At 44.9% G+C, this 10,290-nt stretch overlaps 1 long non-coding RNA gene across 1 annotated transcript; it reads left to right on the top strand.

Moving 5' to 3' along the window:
• Nucleotides 1–3,063: 3,063 nt before the first annotated feature.
• On the top strand, nucleotides 3,064–9,811 carry LOC142696335 (uncharacterized). The gene is made up of 5 exons (XR_012864246.1): nucleotides 3,064–3,266; nucleotides 3,751–3,836; nucleotides 4,870–4,959; nucleotides 9,325–9,405; nucleotides 9,731–9,811. It is a non-coding gene; the product is annotated as an uncharacterized LOC142696335 (long non-coding RNA).
• Nucleotides 9,812–10,290: the final 479 nt, after the last annotated feature.

Here is a 10,290-nt window from a genome sequence, read left to right as displayed (position 1 = left end):
CGCTCCTTTCCTTCTGAGCCCTCCCATGGGCCCAAACGGCAGTTTATCACGACAAATGGGGTATTGCCGCACTAAGGACAAATTGGGCAACAAAATGGTGTATTTTGTTCCCTGTGAAAAGAAGAAATTTTGATCACAAATGACATTTTATTTGAAAAAATGAAATTTTTTTCATTTCACAGCCCAATTCAAATACGTGCTGTGAAAAAACTATGCGGTCAAAATGGTAACAACAACCATAAATGAATTCCTTGTGGGGTGTAGTTTCCAAAATGGGGTCACTATTGGGGGATTCCTACTGTTTTGGCACCTCAACAACTCTTCAAACCTGGCATGCTGCCTAAAATATATTCTAATAAAAAAGAGGCCTCAAAATGCACTAGGTGCTTCCTTGCTTCTAGGGCTTGTGTTTTATTCCACGAGCGCAGTAGAGCCACATGTGGGACATTTCTAAAAACTGCAGAATCTGGACAATACATATTTAGTAGCATTTCTCTGGTAAAACCTTCTGTGTTACAGAAAAAAAATTGAATAAAATTGAAATTCAGCAAGAAAAATTAAATTTGCAAATTTCACCTCCACTTTGCTTTAATTCCTGTGAAATGCCTGAAGGGTTAAAAAACTTTCTAAATGCTGTTTTGAATACTTTGAGGGGTCTAGTTTTTAAAATGGGGTGTTTTATCAGGGTTTCTAATACATAGGCCCCTCAAAGCCACTTCAGAACTGAAGAGGTACCTTAAAAAAAAGGCTTTTTAAATTTTCTTAAAAATATGAGAAATTGCTGTTTATGTTCTAAGCCTTGTAACGTCCAAGAAAAATAAAAGAATGTTAAAAAACGATTCCAATCTAAAGTAGACATATGGGAAATGTGAACTAGTAACTATTTTGGGTGGTATAACCGTCTGTTTTACAAACAGATGCATTTAAATTCTGAAAAATGCTATTTTTTTAAAAATTTCTCTCAATTTTGCAATTTTTCACCAATAAACACTGAATATATCGACCAAATTTTACCACGAACATGAAGCCCAATGTGTCACGAGAAAACAATCTCAGAATCGCTTGGATAGGTTTAAGCATTCTGACGTTATTACCACATAAAGTGAAATATGTCAGATTTGAAAAATGGGCTCTGAGCCTTAAGGCCAAACTAGGCTGCGTCCTTAAGGGGTTAAGCAAAAGTTCTGTCCAATATTTGTGTTACAGAACTAGTATAATCTGGTATAATCCAGTCTTTCCGTTCTATGGAGCTATGATGTCACAGGTGGTGTTGCTAGTGATGTCATAAACATACCTCCCAACTTTTGAATTCGGAAAAGAGGGACATTTTAAGCCACGCCCAATATCCCGCATAAGCCCATCAAATCACGGCCAGATCCTTCTTCAAATAACGCGCGCACATTCTCACTGCGGATCTCTGGACAGTCTGGATATCACAGATATTATGGATCCGGTTATATCGTCTTTGTGTTACTTTTCCTAAATTGGGTATAACATTTGCTCATCACGGCGGCAGCAGCTGCAGGACAAACCTAAAGGCTGAGAACAATGAAAGTCAAGAGGGAGACCCTGTGGTGGATGACTTTTCAATTGACAGGTAGCAGAGTTACATGATGGGGAATTGTTTTTCCTGTTGTATAACTCTGCTACCTGTCAATGGAAAAATCATCTGTCAGAGGGAAAAATGTTTGCCCATGGCGGAGAACCACAAAGAAACACTGGGGAATCAGACATGGTGGGGAAACATTTTTCCCTGTGGTGGATGACTTTTCAGCTGACAGGTAGCAGAGTTATATGAAGGGGAATTATTTTTCATTGACGTCTAGTATATATCGCAGCGAAGGGAAGAAGACAGAAGTCGCTAGAGGTGAGGAGAAGTATTTTTATTCTTCATATTACAAACCTTATTATTTTGTTTTGCAGGTTCCGCTGGACCGTTTGGACTACCTCGTAGATTCGTTGGACTACTGCGATGATCTACGTTTTTTTCAAAATAAAATGGTCAAAGAGGGTTTTGTAGGAGAGTTCTTATTTCAATAAAAAAAATATTTTCTCATGTGTCTGTGTTTTTTTTAATCCTTTATTAGCGCCTTGGTAATGACAGTTGTCTGATTGACTGCGTCCATTACTAAGGTGGGGCTTAGTGTGAGCCAGTAAAAACGCTGCAACTAACCCCCCCATTATTACCCTGGTGCCCACCACCACTAGGGGTGTCAGGAAGAACCGGGTACGATCCAGTACCTGACCATCTGTAGTGATGGCTGGACTCTGGGGTGGCCGCAGGCTGATATTATTAGGCTGGGGAAGGCCAGAAACTGTGGCCCTTCCCACCCTGGTAATGCTAGCCTGCTGCTGCCTTGTTGAATCTGGCTGGTTAGGAAAATGGGGGGGAAAGCAATGTCGTTTTCTTTTTTTTTTTTTTTTTAAATCGACGTGGGGTCCCCCCCCCCATTTTCCATAACCAGCCAGATACAACACAGCAGCAGCAGCCTAGCATTACAAGGGTGGGAAAAGCCAAGGTTTATGGCCCTTTCCAGCCTCATAATACCAGCCTGCTGCTGCCCAGTGCCCGACCATCACTACAGTTGGTCTGGTACTGGATCGCACCCGGCTCTTCCCAGCACCCCTGGTGGCGGTGGGTACAGGGGTAATAATGGGGGGTTAGTTGCAGCCATTTTACTAGCAAACATTAAGCCCCACCTTAGTAATGGACGTTGTCAATCAGACTGCTGCCGTTACTAAGGCGCTATTAAAGTATTAAAGAAAACACAGAGACATAAGAAAATATTTTTTTATTGAAATATGAACAGTACCCATTTTTTCACCTGAATCCTTAGATAGATAGATAGATAGATAGATAGATAGATAGATAGATAGATAGATAGATTGGGGCAGGGCAGGACATTGCTCAGACCGCCGGGACGGCGGGAGAGCAGTCAAAAACCGGGACTTGCCCGCCGGATTCGGGACGATTGGGAGGTCTGTCATAAACACCATCGTGGTCACTTTCTCTGCTGCCTCCACATTGGCTCATTTCACTGAGGTGAAAGCAACTGACGATGTGGTTGAAGCTTTGTATAATTGCGATACTAATCTGCCCTGTGACTGGCTACCACTGTGTTACATTATGACATTTGTACTTTGTATTGTCTTACAATTTACTATCTCACTTTTTATTCTAGACTAATGCCCTAGCAGCGCCCCCTGGAGCAGAGCCGTCCAAGTTATCGGACATATACAGATGGATGACAAAGTCCATATTTGGGGTGAGTAGGGGGATGATATCATTGCCCCGCTTATACTGTATCTTATATTGTACATCAGTTGTATCCTCTTCAGATACACACATTTTACAGCGAACCGCAGGAGACCAAATGTCACTGCTGAGTCATAATCTAATATAAAGAGTGTGGTGGGAGTACTGGCTCTTATTGAGGAGAGCAAGCAGATGTATGGAGACTTATTTACAGCCAATGCTTCATGGGGAAAAAAGTATGCAAATTAGCTCATACCAGTCAAACTATAGACTTCTCCAAACGGAAAAGAAAGACCCATGGAGGCGTCTCCGGTTTGGCTGTTATGAGATAAGTTACATACTAATATAAAGAGTAATGGCATAAGTAATGCACAGAGAATAAATCTCCTCCAGCGCATACGTGAGGTCTTATGTTATTTACTGACCCCCAATTATAAGTCATTTATTGTGGTCATGTCTGCTTTTCTCTATAATTTGTTATGTTTTTATTGTAGGTTGCTCCACCGGCTGCTCTGCCCCCCAAGGAAGGCTATGCCCTATTTTGCGACTGCTGTGAGCATATCGGAGAGACGGTATTTGGGTGAGTAAGAATTTACTACCAATATTGTCGATCTGTGTTATTTATATGCCCATATATCACCCTATTTACCCAGAGGTCATGTCTCTTTTTATATATATAAAATATTCATTTTTTTTAGTTCCACTAGGGGGACTTAAACGTGTGTTGATTGGCTCATACAATACACTGCACAGGGCTTAAATGGAGTATACCACAGGATATGTGATAATTGTCTGATCACTGGGGGCCCCTACCGATTGCTTGAGTGTTGGTCTCCAACCCCCTGTTTTTTTCCCTACTGCTTGACCACAATGAGGAGGACATTGAATAGAGGGGTGGTTGGGAATGCGTTCTTCCGCCCCATTCAAATTCCATGGGAATAATGGAAACAGCTGAATACAGCACCCATCTGTTTCCGTCAGTCCCATAGACATTGAATAAAGCAGCGGTAAGGAGATACAGTTTGGGAGCCCTATTCTCGCTATTGGTGGCGGTCCCAGCAGGGGCGCGTCCAGTGATCAGCCATTTATCACCTATCCAGTAGATAAGTGATAATTATCAATTGTAAGACAACCCTTTTAATAGGATACTATCCCCTTCATTTAGCCCTCCCCGGTTGCCCTGATAAACCACCGCCCCCGCATCACAGGGGGTGATGGGGGGACAGAGAAGACTATTGACCATGGCATATTTGTGGTTAAATGGCCAGGATCGGAATTATCTCTGATCCCAGACCTTAGGGAAGGGTGTCAAATGTAATATACAGCTGACACAGGCTGTACATGTCGTGGGCTCAGTTCCGGACCCATACTTACATACATGTACAGTGGATGTCGGGAAGGGGTTAAGAAATTATTGTTTAAAAGTGGAGCTATATAAAATATTTTACTCATGTGTAGTACTTGTCGTTGAGGTGTTTACTCAGGATCTACAAAGGCAAATCCTTTGCTTTTTTACCTGGTTTCCTTGTATGAAAACAATCAGTACATGCTTTACAGGCTGAACATTGGCGCTGAGCAGACATTTAATGTACACTCACAATCTTGTCTTACAGATTACTATAGAAAAACCTATTCCACAAAAGGAGGAACCGTCGTCTCGGATCGAGAAGGTCATTGAGTGGCTCGAGGAGAACATCTTCGGAGTAAGTCAAACATTTTTAAGTATTTTTAGAGATGTCATACTAGACTGAAATTATTAAATTTACAGTAGTTTCCCTCCCAAAAATATGAATCTAAAGGAACAAAGTGACTTATGGTCAATGTAGTCCTCGTGTAGTGACTACAAAATAACCAAAATATATAATTAAAGAGGTTGTCCAGGAAAAAAACAAAATTCTAAAAAGTGTCCACGAGCCTTGGTTTGCCTTCCCTAATACCTACTATTAACCTCCTAACCAGTTTCTGTTTGATCTCCATCGTCACTGCTGCTCTTTCTGTTTGTTTCCTGTCTTGTAACCCACCATATCCATGATCCTCTGCTGCATCTGAGGAGACAGCTTGCATCCCCCCCCCCTCTTCCTCCAAAGCATCTCAGCTATTTGAATACTGCCACGCCCAGTGGCGTAACCACCGCTGTAGCAGCCGTAGCGGCTGCTAAGGAGCCCGCAGCATGAGGGGGCCCATGTCGCCCGCTGACACGTGCCCCGACCATGGCTGGAGGCTCCGCTAGCAGCCGCTATGGCTGCTACAGCGCGACGCCACTGAACACTACGGCAGAGCGGGGAGGTATCTCCCCGCTCTGCCATTAAACATAAGACATGTATCCCCTATCAACAGGATATCCACAGGATAGGGGATACATGTGTGATCGCTGGCATTGATAGGGAAAACGGGGGACTGAAAGTCCCCTGAAGTTCTCCATCACAAACCACGGACTTCCGGGGTCTGTGTCGGCAGCTCCGTAGAAATGAATGGAGCGCCGGTCGCGCTTGTGTGCATGCGTGACCAGCGCTCCTTTCATTTTTATTGAGCTGCGCAGACGCCGGAAGTCAGAGGTTAGTCATGGAGAACTTCAGGGGACTTTTGGTCCCCCGTTCTCCTTATCGCTGCCAGCGATCACACATGTATCCCCTGTCCTGTGGAGAGGGGATACATGTATTTTGTAGGACACACTGTAGGTCGAATTTTTTTTAGGGGTTGGGGCTGCATGGCGTTACCTACAGGGGGGGCAGCTGTATACCGTTACCTGCAGGGGGGCTGTATAGCGTTACCTACAGGGGGGGCTGTATGGCGTTACCTACAGGGGGCTGTATGGCGTTACCTACAGGGGGGCTGTATGGCGTTATCTACAGGGGGGCACTCTGTATGGAGTTATCTATATCTACAGGGGGACTCTGTATGGCGTTATCTACAGTGGGGGCTGTATGGCGTTACCTATGGGGGGCTGTATGGCGTTCTCTACAGAGGGGGCTGTATGGCGTTATCTACAGGGGGCTGTATGGCGTTATCTACAGGAGGCTGTATGGCGTTATCTACAGGGGGCTGTATGGCGTTATCCACAGGGGGCTGTATGGCGTTATCTACAGGGGGCTGTATGGCGTTATCTACAGAGGGACTCTATATGGCGTTATCTACAGGGGGTTCTGTATGGCGTTATCTACAGGGGGTTCTGTATGGCGTTATCTACATGGGGGGTTCTGTATGGCGTTATCTACAGAGGGCTGTATGGCGTTATATACAGGGGTCTGTATGGCGTTATCTACAGGGGGCTGTATGGCGTTATCTACAGGGGGTCTGTATGGCATTACCTACAGGGGGCTGTATGGCGTTATCTACAGGGGGGGGCTGTATGGCGTTATCTACAGGGGGATGTATGGCGTTATCTACAGGGGGGCTGTATGGCGTTATCTACTGGGGGGCTGTGTGACACCAAGGGGAGGGGGGCCCCAGCCAAAAGTTTGCTATTGGGCCCAGTCTTTCCTAGTTATGCCCCTGGCCACACCCCTCTATGGTCACAGGTCCTTCCCTGCTGTAATTCCCGGCAGCTCGTCCCTGCGCACTGTCCTACACAGTAATAATCATCATGATCCTTTGTGCCTCCATCTATCCTTGATCTAAGTACAGGCATCATCTCCCTCCCCGCCCCTTTCACAGCCTGGTAAATGTAAGTCCGCCCACTCCACCTATGTCAGACATCTTGCTACACACAATCCAGTCAGCACATTTTCCTCACCTGCTGCTGGATCTGTTCCAAGAGATCCTGTATTAGGCCCTGTTCACACTGAGTTTTTTTGCAGGCAGAAAATTCTTCCTCAAAATTCTGTCTGGAATTCCGAGGCAGATTTTGATCTGCCTGCACGCCGTTTGCCGGGTTTTGGCCGCGGCCATTGAGCGCCGTGGTCAAACACGCAGCGAAAAACACTTTCTCTGCCTCCCATTGTTGTCAATGGGGGCTCAGAGACGTAAACCCCCCAAAATAGGGCATGCCAGTTCTTTTCCAGGTAAAAATGCCTCCGCCTCCCATTGAAACCAATAGGAGGCGTTTTTGGCCGTTTTTTGGCGCATTTTCTGACGCGGTTTCCTCAGTATAGGCCATCAATATCTGATCTGTCAGGGTCCGACAGCCGGCACCCCCATCGATCGGCTGTTTTGAAGGGGCCACAGTGCTGGTACGAGCTCTGCTTCCCCTCCATTTCCTTTACTGCTCACACTGTGAATCACGGACACACTTGTAGCGGCGGTTCACAGTATTACAGATTTCTCCCATTCAAGTGTATATTGTAATACTGTGAACCGCCGCTACAAGTGTGTCCGTGATTCACAGTGTGAGCAGTAAAGGAAATGGAGGGGAAGCAGCGCTCGTAACATCACGGCCCCTTCAAAACAGCCGATCTGCAGGGAGACGGGCCACCACCCATACAGATATTGATGGCTTATCCTGAGGATAGGCCATCAATTTTTGTAGACTGGAAAACCCCTTTGACACCCCAAATATGATCACTTTATGGAAAGTAGATCCCAAGGTATTAATTTAACGACATATCAAAGATTTGAAAATCTTCCGTGTAAAATGTCTGCAGCCTGCGGATGAGTTTTGTAAAATCTCATCTACTTTCCTGGTACTCCGTGTGTTACATGGTGACTTTGGCCACAACACATGTTGTCCGACCAAAGATCGCTATGTCCCATAGCCTACACCGCAAGTAATGAAAGTCAATGTGGTCGCGTTGTGACCTGCAAGTAACTGCGACACGACCGTTTGGAATTCTCGCAACTGTCATGTCGTGGCAACTTGCGCGTTGCGACACAACCACATTGACTTTTATTACATGAAATGTAGGCTACGGGACATAGCGATCTTTGGCTGGTCGACCTGTGTCGTGCGTGGCCACAGCCGCCGTGTAGCAGATAGACATATTTATTTATAGAATAAATTTTTATTGAAAAAAGAAAGTGTGTTTTTTTTTTTTTTACATTACATTATTCTTCTCCCTCTCTGGGAGAATATGCAACTGGTGATCGCTGTGACAGCGATCATCTGGCCAGAGACCACTCTAAAGCTCGGTGATACAGCGGTCTCTAGACAGCTGTATCATGGAGCTCCTTACCGTCGGCACGCATGTGATCGCTGTGAAAGGCTGTCACAGCATGGCTGAGCGCCTTACCGTCGGCGCACAAGGACGGCTGGGAGGAGCAATGTAATCACTGTGACATGCTGTCACAGCGATCACATGACCGGAGACCACGCTGAGTGGTCTTCGGGTAAAAGCTCCGTGATATCAGCTGTCTCTAGACCGCTGTATCACAGAGCTCCTCACAGTCGGCACATAAGCGCTGCTATAAGGAGCAATGTGATGGTTGTGACAGGTTGTCACAACGATCACATGACCGGAGACCACGCTGAGTGGTCTCCGGTTAAAGATCCATGATACAGCTGTCTAGAGACAGCTGTATCACGGAGTTAAATGCCGCCGTGGAGCGGCAAACATGCTAACTCTGCAGGACGTTCTGGAACGGCCCTGCAGAATAAATTGCGGACCGCCCGGACATGGCTAAACAGATGAGGAAACACGTGGTACAGTTACGTAATTTGTGGCGAAACCGGACTCTCTGATAACCGGAAACAGGAAGTTAGCTATCGGAGCTAATGGACGGGTCTGCAGAGGAAGTGCCAATTTTGGATTAGAAAGTGGTCACGTGACTGAAGATGGGATACGACGCTACATTCATCAGATCCAACGTAAGTATATTGCAAAGTCACTTGTTTTGGATTGTTTTGTTTAACAAAATGTGATTGTTTGCTTCCGGAAAACCCCTTTAAGAAAACAGATACAAATTAAATTTTAAGTCATGGGCTATTGTCTTCCACCATGTATGTAACATAAGTAAACACACCATGGCCCATTGGATATTTGGGTAAATCCTCTCCCTAGAGAAGCCTATCACCTTATAACTATTGGCCGTAACGACCACTGTGACGGTCCCATACAGAGGATTTGCCCATGACATGACAACACCACCAGACATTGACCTTCCCCAGACCTCTATGTTCACTCTGTTTTTTGCAGGTTACTCCGCTACCACCCGATCCACCCAAGGTGTCACCTTGCATGACCTTCCTAGGCCTTCTGAAGACACAGATCTCTTGGGTGAGTCAGATATTCACAGAATAGTAATTCTTCTTATTGGGGAGTGTAATTTGCTTTACATCCATAATCCTAACAAGAATCAGTCTGAGAACTTAGCAGAGGACAATGGTGGTTGTGATGTTTGGTTACGGGATGATTTTCTTTTTTCTGTTTTGTGTTCTTTTCTGTATTGTTCTTGTTGCTGAAGTTGTACTTAGATCCAGATGACATATTACGTGGATTGATAACATTTCTTGATAAGTCAGATACTTAGCAGCAGGTGTGAGATCAATCCTCCTACCGACTTACTGAGAATGAAAATGAAAAAATAACTATATTCCTACAGGTGACTCCAACTCCAGCTCCAGCTCCACCCAAAGAGAAAGAGGTGTCCTGGCTCCAGAGAAGCCTTAACTGGATTTATCAAGTAAGTGTCATTTTTCCTCAGTGTAGTATCATTTTTATTATTATATAGTAGTATTGCTATCAGGGGCGGACACACTGTACCATATATACTGCTGTATAGGAGATCTACAGGACATACTGTACCATATATACTGCTGTATAGGAGATCTACAGGACATACTGTATCATATATACTGCTGTATAGGAGATCTAAAGGACATACTGGACCATATATACTGCTGTATAGGAGATCTACAGGACATACTGGACCATATATACTGCTGTATAGGAGATCTACAGGACATACTGGACCATATATACTGCTGTATAGGAGATCTACAGGACACACTGTACCATATATACTGCTGTATAGGAGATCTACAGGACATACTGTACCTTATATACTGCTGTATAGGAGATCTACAGGACATACTGGACCATATATACTGCTGCATAGGGGCTCTATAGGACACACTGTACCATATATACTGCTGTATAGGA

Source organism: Rhinoderma darwinii (assembly GCF_050947455.1).
Source record: "Rhinoderma darwinii isolate aRhiDar2 chromosome 5 unlocalized genomic scaffold, aRhiDar2.hap1 SUPER_5_unloc_57, whole genome shotgun sequence".
In the NCBI taxonomy this organism is placed as follows: domain Eukaryota; kingdom Metazoa; phylum Chordata; class Amphibia; order Anura; family Rhinodermatidae; genus Rhinoderma; species Rhinoderma darwinii.
This window is presented reverse-complemented; position numbering and strand designations above follow the sequence as displayed.